This window comes from Crocuta crocuta, unplaced genomic scaffold (assembly GCF_008692635.1).
Source record: "Crocuta crocuta isolate KB4526 unplaced genomic scaffold, BGI_CrCroc_1.0 scaffold1749, whole genome shotgun sequence".
NCBI lineage: Eukaryota > Metazoa > Chordata > Mammalia > Carnivora > Hyaenidae > Crocuta > Crocuta crocuta.
The window spans coordinates 165,082-175,563 of NW_027528698.1; positions in this window are offsets into that span (position 1 = coordinate 165,082).

Below are 10,482 nucleotides of genomic sequence, written 5' to 3' on the forward strand. Positions count from 1 at the left end.
TGTGCTTATATTTTTCTAAGACACTACACACACAAGTATATATACACACATGCATACAGTGGGCCACTTTAAATATTACATTCTGTTAACTCTGATATGAAATGCCAGTATCAAAACCAAATAAATAATATTCCAAAAAGATTATTTTAGGTTTTCATTGCATATACTATTTGATATTTTTAAAGATTTTATTTTAATTCCATTTAGTAAGTATACAGTGTTATATTACTTACAGGTGCACAACATGGTAATTCCGCATTTCCATACAACACCCTGTGCTCATCCTAACATGTGCACTCTTTAATCCCCATTACCTATGTAATCCATCCCCCTGCCTCTGGTAACCATCCTTTCCCTATAATTGAAAGTCTGTTTCTTGATTTGCTTCTCTCACTCTCTCTTATTTTTTCCCTATTGCTTGTTTTGTTTCTTAAATGCCACATGAGTGAAATTATGTACTATTTGTCCTTCTCTGACTTATTTCACTTCGCATAATACTCTCTAGCTCCATCCATGTCACTGACAAGGCAAGATTAATTCTTTTTTATGGCTGAGTAATTCCCATTGTAAATATATGCACCACATCTTTATCCATTAGTCAGCTGATGGACACTTGGGCTATTCCATTAATTTGGCTATTGTAAATAATGCTACTATAAACATAGGAGTGCATGTATACATTTGAATTAGTATTTTGGAATTCTTTGGGTAAATATACTTAGTAGTGCAATTGCTGAATCATAGGGTTGTTCTATTTTTAACTTCTTGAGGAAACTTCATACTGTTTTCCAGAGTGGCTGCAACAGTTTACATCCCCACCAACAGTGGAAGACGATTCCCATTTCTCCACACCCTTGCCAACACCTGTTGTTTCTTGTGTTATTGAGTTAAGTGCTTCTCACAGGTGTGAGGTATATAGTTTTTATTTGCATTTCCCTGATGATCAGTGATGCTGAGCATCTTTTCATGGGTCTATTGGCCATCTCTAAGTCTTCCTTGGAAAAATGTATATTCATCCCTTCTACAAGTTTTTTAACTCGATTATTTGGGTTTTTTTTGAGTGTTGTTTTATAAGTTCTTTATAGATTTTGGATACTAACCCTTTATTAGTTATGCCATTTGCAAATTATATTCTCCCATTCAATAGGTTCTCTTTTAGTTTTGTTGTTTCCTTCACTGTGCAGAAGCTTTTATTTAGGTGTAGTCCCAATAGTTTAATTTTGCTTTTGTTTTCCTTGCCGCAGAAGAGATACATCTAGAAACAAGTTACTGCAGCCAGTGTCAAAGAGGTTACTGCCTGTGTTCTCCTCTAGGATTTTTCTGGTTTCAGGTCTCACATTTAGGTCTTTAATCCATTTTGAATTTCTTTTTGTGTATGCTGTGAGAAAGTGGCCCAGTCTCACTCTTGCATGTTGCTGTACAGTTTCTCAAATACCATTTGTTAAAGACACTGTCTTTTTCCCATTGAATAGTCTTTCTGGCTTTGTCAAAGATTAATTGGCCATATAATTATGGATTCATTTCTGGGTTTTCTATTCTGTTCTATTGTTCTTTTTCTCTGTTTTTGTGCCTGTCCTATACTGTCTTGATCACTACAGTTTGTAAGATAACTTGAAGTCAGGGATCGTGATGCCTCACGTTTTTTTCATTTTCAGGATTGCTTTGGCTGCTACAGGTCTTTTGTGGTTCCATACAAATTTTAGGATTGGTGGTTATAGCTTTCTGAAAAATGCCAGTGGTATTTAGATAGGGATTGCAATAAACGTGCAGACTGCTTTGGGTACTATAGACATTTTAACACTATTTGGCCTTCTAATCCATGAGCATGGAATGTCTTTCCATTTCTTTGTGTCCTCTTGAATTTTTCATCACTTTTTTATAGTTTTCAGAGTACACATCTTCTACCTCTTAGATTAGGTTTACCTCTAGGTGTCTTATTATTTTGGGTGCAATTATAAATGGTGTTGTTTTCTTAATTTCTCTTTCTGCTGCTTTATTATTGGTGCATAGAAATGCAACAGATTTCTGTACATTAAGTTTGTATCCTGCAACTTTACTGAATGCAATTATCAGTTCTAGCAGTTTTGGGTGGAATCTTTCAGGATTTCTATATAGAATCACATCATCTGTAAACTGTAAGTTTTACTTCTTCATTACCAACTTGGATGCCTTTTATCTCTTTTTGTTGTGTGATTGCTATGGCTAGGACTTCCAGTACTATGTTGAAAAAGTAGTGAGGAATGGACACCCTTGTCTTGTTTCTGATTTTAGGAGAAAAGCTCTCAGTTTTTCCCCATTAAGGATGATGTTAGATGTGGGTTTTTCATAGATGGCCTTTATTATGTTGAAGTATGTTCCCAATAACCCTACTCTGTTGAGGATTTTTATCATATATGGATGCTCTACTTTGTCAAATGCTTTTTCTGTATCTATTGAAATGAACATACGGTTCTTATGCTTTCACTTATTGATGTGATGCATCACATTGCTTGACTTATGAATACTGAATCACCCTTCCATCCTAGGAATAAACCCCACTTGATCATGTGAATCTTTTTTTAATGTACTGTTAAATTTGGTTTGCTAATATTTTATTAAAAATTTTGCCTCTATGTTCATCAGCAATGTTGGCCTATAGTTTTCCTTTTTTTTTTTTTTTTTGTGGTGTCTTTATCTGGTTTTGGTATGAGAAAGATTTTATTTTAAATAGGCTTATATTTTTCTCAAATTTGAGAAACTGTCAGTGGAGGGCACTGGAAAGATTTAGGCTGTGGAGCAATAAATATATCTGTATTGTAAATGATGAGGTGGGCAAGGAGGTAGAAAATCAGCTGGGGGAGGTAATGGAAGCAGATCTGTTTTGACTCTTAAATTCATCAGGGAGGCAAATGATAATGTGCTGTAAATGCTTCAGTTAGAAAGACAAAAGTGGATTACAGAGTCATTTAGGACATACACTTATTTTACCTAGGTAAGTGAATGGGGATGCTGGGCTAGGTAAGACGGAAAAACAAAGATGTTAATTAGGTTTAAGCAATGCCTCTGAGCTAAATGATACTGTTATTTTTACAGATCAGGAAACTGAGGCTTAGAATATTTGGGCAAGATCACATTACTAGTAAGTGGTAGAACCTGAATTTGATCCCAAGTCTGACTCTGAGGCCTGTATGATTAACCACAAAGCAACCCTGCCCCCAAATTAGTATTGATAAAGTTTAATTCAAGATTCCCATAAATTCCTAGTAGAGCAACTTCTGGGTTGTAGGGTAGTTCCATTTTTAATTTTTTGAGCAATTGTCCTACTAGGAATTTATCTAAAGAATACAAAAATGCTAATTCAAAGGGGTATATGAACCCCAATATTTATAGCAGCACTATCAACCATAACCAAATTATGGAAAAAGCCAAAATGTCCATCAACGGATGGATAAAAAAGATGTAGTGTATGTACACACACACACACACACATAATGGAATACTACCTGGCAATTAAAAAATAATGAAATCCTGACATCTGCAACAAATGGATGGAACTAGACTGTATTATGCTGAGCGAAATAAGTCAAAGACAGATATAATAGGATTTTACTCATATGTGCAATTTGAGAAACACAACAGATTAACATAGGGGAAGAGAAGGAAAAATAAGATAAAAACAGAGGGATACAAACCATAAGAGACTCTTAAATACAGAGAAGAAACTGAGGGTTGCTGGCGGGGTGGGGCTTGGGGAGATGGACTAAATGAGTGGTGAGCATTAAGGAGGGTGCTTTTGAGGATGACCACTGGATGTCATATGTAAGTGATGAATCACTGGGTTCTACTCCTGAAGCCAAGACTACACTGTATATCATCTAACTTGAATTTTTTAAAAAAATTCCCATAGAGAATGAAGAGAGTGATAAAATAAGTCCAAGTAAGAAAACCAGAGAAGTGTTTACATTTAGAAGCAGACAGGAGGAAGTATAAAATATTATATTTTAGACACAGACAATAGTGAGAGGGAGAGGATATTTTAAATTGTATATATACACCTGAACACTCAATTTTGTCTTTATGTGATCTGACCTCTAAAAAATTATCACACCATTAATAGTGACAGATTTTACAATAAAATCCGCAAGTCCATAAATATTCAGTGTATTTACAGAAATTGATACATTTGGGATAAAATAGTATTTTAGTAAGAGAATCNTTTTTTTTAATAGTTTATTGTCAAGTTGGTTTCCATATAACTCCTAGTGCTCATCCCCAAAAGTGCCCTCCTCCATGCCCATCACCCCCCCTCCCCTTCCCCCACTCCCATCAGCCCTCAGTTTGTTCTTGGCATTCAAGAGCCTCTCAGGGTTTGCCTCCCTCCCTCTCCCCCACTATTTTTTCCCTTCTTCTCCCCTATGGTCCTCCGTTAAGTTCCTCCTAATTCACCTATACGTGCAAACATATGGTATCTGTCCTTCTCTGCTTGGCTGGTGTTTAAAAGAGGAATAATTTGTTTACATTAGTATATGTAAACTCTAAAAATACTTGGAAGTTGATCTTTATTGGTTTCATTTCAATAAACTAATTTTACCTAGCCATGTCAAACACTTGTTTGTATATTTTTATGGTACTGGTGGATTTATAGGTTATTCAAATCTTTTTTGTGATAAATAATCTATGCCTCACAAGAACAAATTCTAGTTGTCAAAAAGTATACAATGAATATCACAAAATACCTCTTGCTCAAAGATATAGCCTAACTTGAAAAAGCAAACTGATAAGAATCCTGCGCTAGTACCTGAGCATATAGTCTTTGTAGAGTTTTTAACAAAAGTATAAGCAATGTTCTGGTTCATAAGGACTACCTATCATGTAGCAGTTAGAGGCTACTCCAATAGAAGCAGCAGTATAATTTTACCCAATATGACAGCATTACTTTCACAGATTACCATCCATTTTTGCTGGTAGCATTTTTACCTCTAAAGCCGTAAGTTGTGAATTTGAACATAAGAAAACACATATTCTTGTTTCATCAAAATTACTATTCTAAAAATAATATTACTTCGTGTTCCACATTTTATGTTTTATTTCAGCATGCCATCTCTTTCTTAGAGAGGAATTTAATATAATCTAACACTTCAACACATATACACACACACACCTCTAAAGGTTTCATTTCCTTCTATTGCTACCCAAAGTAAAATGTTGATGTTAAAGATCTTCAATAGTTAAGATAACGAGTAATGTCTTTATAAACCTCCTCACAAAAAGAATGAATCTTTCAACCTATCAAATATATTCACTGAAGGATTTGTACAGCAAAGAATAAAAAGTGCAATTTGTGGGGGCTTTTAAGTATATCCTTACTCTACAAATACAACAATTCACACTATACAGCTCTGACATCAGTGACAGGACTTTTTTACCTATTCTGTATTCCTTTAAACAACACAAAGCAAAGCAACAACAACAAAAAAAATCTCAGCCATCTGGAACTCAGTAGGTTTATGCACTATTCTGACATTTCCAACTAGTACAACTAAGGGTAAAACACTTTCAAAAGAAGAGACTGCTATGTNGTCTGTATTCCTTTAAACAACACAAAGCAAAGCAACAACAACAAAAAAAATCTCAGCCATCTGGAACTCAGTAGGTTTATGCACTATTCTGACATTTCCAACTAGTACAACTAAGGGTAAAACACTTTCAAAAGAAGAGACTGCTATGTAACCTTAGGAAAAAATAAGAGATTGTCCAACAACAAAAAAAAACCTTAAGATTTCTTATGTTTCTTCAAAAGTTGTGGCTTATCATTGGCAAGTATTAATAATTTTATGCAGATCCACTTAGTCAAAAAATATAATAAGAGTTTTTAGGAAGAATAGGAAATTATGCTAAACACTGAGAGGAATGGGAACATGCATTAAAGTTTCTACCCAGCAAGAGATATTCATGCAATATCAAAAACTGATCTCATCTCTAATAGCATGTATACTCATAAATTGCACTAATATACAAAACTACACATTATAATTTATTTACTTAATATAGTGGGAGGAAACTAACTTTGGAGACATTGAGATTTGATTCTGAATCCAGAATCCACTACTTAGAACTGTACAATCGTGCCTGGGTGGCTCTCAGTCAGTTAAGCGTCCAACTTCGACTCAGGTCATGATCTCACAGATCATGAGCTCAAGCCCCATCCTGTTAGCACAGAGCCTGCTTGGGATTCTCTGTCTCTCCCTCTCTCTATGCCCCTACACCCTCTCTCTCAAAATAAAGAAATCAACTTTAATAAAAGGAATGTTTAAGTGCACAAGTAACAATTTTTCAGAGTTTTATTATGTCTTAGAAAATTGTTTTGAGGATTTAAATATAAATAAGTGTAAAGTATCTAGCACTATGCCTGGCATATAACTAGGTATAAAATGGATATTTATTATCTCTTGTGTCACCATCAATATCCAACTTCCTTTTTTAAAAATGTTTAAGTATTGTGGACATACAATGTTATAATAATTTCAGGTTAATAATCCAACTTCTTGAGTGTACTATGTGCCATTCACTGTATTAACTCACTTTACACTTATTATCCTAATCCTTATAAACAACCCTGCAAAGCAATAATTATCCTCAATTTACAAATGAGAAAACTGAAGTTCACAAAAGTAAAGAAATTTATCTGAGGTCACACAGCTAGTAAGTAGTAGAGATTCAAACTCTGGTCTATTTGAAGTCCTTGCTGGGGCCTACAAAGCCCTGTGAAATTTTGCCCCTTCCTACCTTTTACAACTTCATCTGACTCCATTTGCCATCCCTATTCACTACTCTCCAACCACACTGGTCCATTATCTGGCACTCATATGCTCCAAGCTCATTCCCACATTAAGGCCTTCAAAAGTATTCTTCCCTCTGCTCTTGGAAAGCTCTTTTCCTGAATTTGTGCATGATGGTCTCCTTCCCATTATTCACATACCACCTGATCACATAATCCTTCAATAACCATAAGATTATATGCACCTGTAAGATGCAGCTCACCATTAAAATAGCATGCTACAACAACACAGCTCCCTCTGTTTTAGTCTTTTGGAGGCTCTTATTGCAGATTGGCATTTTCTTTGGTTACTCATCTACACAATGAGAACAAACATCTCACCTTCAGTCAGATTCTCTTTTAGAAGGCAATACTCTCCATGAGTCCTGGAAACAAATCTCTAGGTTCCTAATGTTACACAAAACTGTAAATCAATCCTCATTTATTCATCACACTGGGACCCATTAATCAGTCCATTTGATCTGTCTGGTCTTCTGATTAGTTAACATCTCACATATATCATTTTAGATGAGCAGAAGGTGGTGTTGGAGATTCTGTTAGACTAGCTTGCCAATTAAAACACAACACCAGTAATACTAAGGAGGCAGTGTGCTAAAGAGGGAAACATACTGAAGTGAACATTATGGCACTTAGACTTTAAGCCTTGTTCAATCACAGGTTGCTTTGTGCCATGAGACACACACAGGTTCTCTGGGTCAATCTGTTCCCTCCTCTTATGAAAATGAGGTTGTTAGGCTAAAAGACTATCTCTAAGGTCACTCGCACATTGAACGTTCCAGAGTTTTGAGATAAAGTAAGGATTAAAGATATGACATGAGGACTTTGAAAAAGAGTAGCCCCTATTAAAACAAAAAAGAACAGAAGCACACACATCCCTGAAAAGCCTAATTCATCCCCAAAAGTGATATCCCATTGAGACTCTAAATTGCCAAAATTTCCCTTTCTTCTTTGACCATGCATAGACACTAAGAGGTAAAGATATTACCTGCTCTCATTANAAGCTTCCTCACTGCTCCATCATCAGTCTTCTAATTCTTTATCTCAACCACCAGCCACTATAAGTTTTACTCACTGAACAAACTTCCTCAAGGGCAGTAACTTTTCTGTCATGATTTACATATGTTTTAAGAACATATGTATTACTCAATATGTGATATACTTTCTATTGCTAGAACTTTACAAAATCCTAGGGTTGATAGGGGAGCGTCTTTCCTCTGATATATTTCTCATATACTAAAGCACACAAATCTCAATTTGTGGGTGGGGGGGGCATTTTTACAAGAAATATCATAGATGAATAGATTTATTGATGTAGATCTCACAACTAATTTGTGACAACTCAAATATGGTATGTGCCATCACCACTAAATATGGCAAAAAATTCAAACTACTTTGAAATATTACTGCCATTCTAAAGCATTCAAAACAATGGAGTTTCTCTTAGAATATTAAAAACAGCTGCACACTCACTATCAAACTGTCTCAGAACACAAAAATAAAACAAAAAATAAACGGCAAAAGTTCTACTTGTATCCCAGAAAATAATTAATGCCATGGCTTTACACAAAGCATGAGTTCTTAGTGATCAAAACAGAATCACTTTATTTTTTTTTTACAACTTGTTAAAAACTATAAGATCAAGTTTAAAGTACCAGTACAAATAAGAAGTATAAATTTAGGTCCTAAAACAAATGAAGACCGAATCTTTTGGTACTGTTAATATTTTAAATCTGACATTTTTTGGTATTTTTCCCTATTAATAATTCAACCAGGAAATACTTTTACCTTTTTATTCCATAACAGTTTCTTTTTTTTAATAGTTTATTGTCACACTGGTTNCTCTTCTCCTCCCCCATGGTCATCCGTTAAGTTCCTCCTAATTCACTTATACGTGCAAACATATGGTATCTGTCCTCTACCTGACTTATTTCACTCAGCATAACACCCTCAAGGTCCATCCTTGTTGCTACATATTGCCAGATTTCATTCTTTCTCATTGCCATGTAGGATTCCATTGTATAGATAAACCACATCTTCTTGATCCATCCATCCGTTGATGGACACTTAGGCTCTTTCCATATTTTGGCTATTGTTGAGAGTGCTGCTATATGGGTACATGTGCCCCTATGCATCAGCACTCCTGGATCTCTTGGGTAAATTCCTAGTAGTGCTATTGCTGAGTCATAGGGGAGTTCTACTGTTAATTATTTGAGGAATCTCCACTCTGTTTTCCAGGGGGACTGCACCGTTTACGTTCCCACCAACAGTGTAGGGAGGTGCCGATTTCTCCACATCCTCGCCAGAATCTAGAGTCCTCTGATTTGCTCATTTTAGCCACTCTGACCAGTGTGAGGTGGTATCTCAGTGTGGTTTTGATTTGTATTTCCCTGATGAGGAGGGAGGCTGAGCATCTTTTCATGTGTCTGTTGGCCACCTTGATGTCCTCTTTGGAGAAGTGTCTGTTCATATCTTCTGCCCATTTCTTCCTGGATTGTTTGTTTCTCAGGTGTGGAGTTTGCGGAGTTCCTTATAGATTTTGGATATGTCATTTGCAACTATCATTTCCCATTCCGTCGGTTGCCTATTAGTTTTATGGATTAAAACAGAACCACTTTAAAACCAGACTCAGTATAGCCTATACGTCAGAANTGAATGGGGGAGGGGCAGAGAGAGCGGGAAACAAAAAATTCTGAAGCAGGCTCCAGCCTCTGAGCTGTCAGCACAGAGCCTCACATGGGGTTCACACTCACCAACTCCAAGATTATTACCTGAGCGGAAGTAAGACGCTTAACCGACTAAGCCACGCAGGCGCCCCCAGAAATGTGAATCCTGAAGAGTGGTGAATGCTTTTAGTTCTTAGAAGAGTGTGGTGGATGCATGAAATATTACTTTTACCTAATATGCTGTTTCAAAGAACCTTGTAACTCCTGCAGTATAGTAATTTCATGGAAGCAGATGACCTTTATGTATTGCTTTTTACTTCAACTATAATTTCTTCACTAAATATTTACTAAGCAGCTACTATGTGTGAGACACTGGGTATACAAAGATATCTTTAGATACAGCCCCCACCCTCAAGAAACCCAAAGTCAGGCTAAATAGCATTTTCTCTACGAGGAGAATTTTTAATGAAAATTTTCAAATAAGGCTTAGTGATTATTTAAATGTGTCAATGAACTCTTCGACAAACCCCAAGATTTCAAATATTTTTAGAAAATACTCATCCTGATTTGAAAAAGCAAAATCAATTTATAGACAGAATTTTGCCAAATTCAGAAAAAAATATTGATTGAAGCAATGAGGATAAAGAAATTATTTTTCATGTCATCATTTCATAGTCAATTCATTAAATGAAAATATCACAAATACTGTATAGCAAAATAATTTTATATTTTAAGATTCATTGTGTTAACCCATGGTGAATTTAAGAATTGATTTCCTTTTTTACATTTTAATGTAATATATAATAAACTCAGAAGAACATATCTAAAGTGATATAAATTATAAAGCATAAACTGCTCATAGTTCAATGTCTCATTTTGCTACATTTTGAGAAATCCTGTAGCCAATCTATACTTTGTATAAGTAACCAAAGGCCTTAAATTAATAAATTAGATAGGAAATATAAAAGCTTGAAAATATAAAAATTTCTCCTCTGAAATTTT